This window comes from Arachis stenosperma, chromosome 3, assembly GCF_014773155.1.
Source record: "Arachis stenosperma cultivar V10309 chromosome 3, arast.V10309.gnm1.PFL2, whole genome shotgun sequence".
In the NCBI taxonomy this organism is placed as follows: Eukaryota; Viridiplantae; Streptophyta; class Magnoliopsida; order Fabales; family Fabaceae; genus Arachis; species Arachis stenosperma.
In genome coordinates, this window is record NC_080379.1 from 138,456,271 (window position 1) to 138,458,519 (window position 2,249).

The 2,249-nt window shown below is 41.8% G+C and overlaps 1 non-coding gene across 1 annotated transcript; it reads right to left on the reverse strand.

Annotated features, from left to right (window-relative positions):
* On the reverse strand, positions 1-104 carry LOC130971018 (small nucleolar RNA R71). Its single transcript, XR_009082257.1, has one exon. It is a non-coding gene; the product is annotated as a small nucleolar RNA R71 (small nucleolar RNA).
* Between the last annotated feature and the right edge of the window lie 2,145 nt (positions 105-2,249).

Genomic DNA, 2,249 nt, shown 5'->3' on the forward strand with positions numbered 1-2,249 from the left:
AAGCTTAGAGTGGATGTTCAGAGCTTCAAACAAAAAGATGGTGAATCCCTCTATGAAGCTTGGAAAAGATACAAGCAGATGACCAAAAGATGTCCTTCTGACATGTTTTTAGAATGGACAATGATAGATATATTTATTATGGTCTGTCTGAGTTCTCTAAGATTTCACTAGACCATTCTGCAGGTGGATCCATTCACCTAAAGAAAATACCTGCAGAAGCTCACGAACTTACTGAAATGGTTGCAAATAACCAATTCATGTACACTTCTGAGAAGAATTTCGTGAATAATGGGACGCCTCAGAGAAAAGGAGTTCTTGAAATTAATGCTCTGAATGCCATATTGGCTTAGAACAAAATGTTGACTCAGCAAGTCAACATGATTTCTCAAAGTCTGAATGGATGGCAAAATGCATCCAACAGTACTAAAGAGGCATCTTCTGAAGAAGAAGCTTATGATCCTGAAAAACCTGCAATGGCAGAGGTAAATTACATGGGTGAACTGGTGGACGAAATTGTGATCCATGTTCTTTTGTTTTTGTATGAAATCATTATTATGGCATCGATTGTTTTCACAACTCCGTTCAACTAACCAGCAAGTGTACTGGGTCGTCCAAGTAATAAACCTTACGCGAGTAAGGGTCGATCCCACAGAGATTGTTGGTATGAAGCAAGCTATGGTCACCTTGTAAATCTCAGTCAGGCAGATTAAATTTGTTTATGGTTTCGAAAATTAATAATAAGAAGAAATAATAAAAGGGATAGAATACTTATGCAGATTCATTGGTGGGAATTTCAGATAAGTATATGGAGATACTGTATGGCCCAAGGACGCCTGCTCTCCTATTGCTTCAACTCAATCCTTCTTACTCCTTTCCATGGCAAGCTGTGTATAGGGGTTCACCGTTCGACGATGGCTACTTTCAATCCTCTCGGGAAAATGGTCCTCTGCGGCTGTCACTCGCATGGCTAATCGTCTGGAGGCATCACCTGGCCGAAGGCTACATCCCATCCTCGCAGTGAAAACTACGCTCACGCGCTCTGTCACAGAACGGCTAATCACTGGTTGGTTCCCGCGCCTACTGGAATAGAATCCCTTGATTCTTTTGCGTTTGTCATCACGCCCAGCACTTGCAAGTCTGAAGCACGTCACAGTCATTCATTACCGGAATCCTACTCGGAATACCACAGACAAGGTTAGACTTTCCGGACTCCCAGGATCCTACTCGAAATACCACGGACAAGGTGAGACTTTCCGGATCCTCATGAATGCCGCCATCTATCTAGCTTATACCACGAAGATTCTGTTGGGGAATCTAAGAGATACACATTCAAGCTCTGTTGCATGTAGAACGGAAGTGGTTGTCAATCACACGCGTTCATAGGTGAGAATGGTGATGAGCGTCACATAATCATCACCTTCATCATGTTCTTGGGTGCGAATGAATATCTTGGAATAAGAATAAGAGAGATTTGAATAAAAGGAAATAGAATTGCATTAATACTTGAGGTACAGCAGAGCTCCACACCCTTAATCTATGGTGTGCAGAAACTCCACCGTTGAAAATACATAAGTAAAAGGTTCAGGCATGGCCGAGAGGCCAGCCCCCATGTGGTCACAAGACCGAATGATCAAAGATATCTAATACATTAGTTAAATGTTCTATTTATAATAAACTAGCTCCTAGGGTTTACATGAGTAAGTAATTGATGCATAAATCCACTTCCGGGGCCCACTTGGTGTATGTTTGGGCTGAGCTTGTTCAATCCACGAGCTGAGGCTTCTCTTGGAGTTGAACTCCGAGTTATGACGTGTTTTGGGCGTTCAACTCCGGATCATGACGTTTTTCTGGCGTTTAACTCCAGACAGCAGCATGAACTTGGCGTTCAACGCCAAGTTACGTCGTCAATTTCCGAATAAAGTATGGACTATTATATATTGCTGGAAAGCCCTGGATGTCTACTTTCCAACGCCATTAAGAGCGCGCCAATTGGAGTTCTGTAGCTCCAGAAAATCCATTTCGAGTGCAGGGAGGTCAGATTCCAACAGCATCAGCAGTCCTTTTGTCAGCCTTTTTCAGAGTTTTGCTCAAGTCCCTCAATTTCAGCCAGAAAATACCTGAAATCACAGAAAAACACACAAACTCATAGTAAAGTCCAGAAATGTGAATTTAACATAAAAACTAATGAAAACATCCCTAAAAGTAGCTTAAACTTACTAAGAACTAACTAAAAACAATGCCAAAAAGCG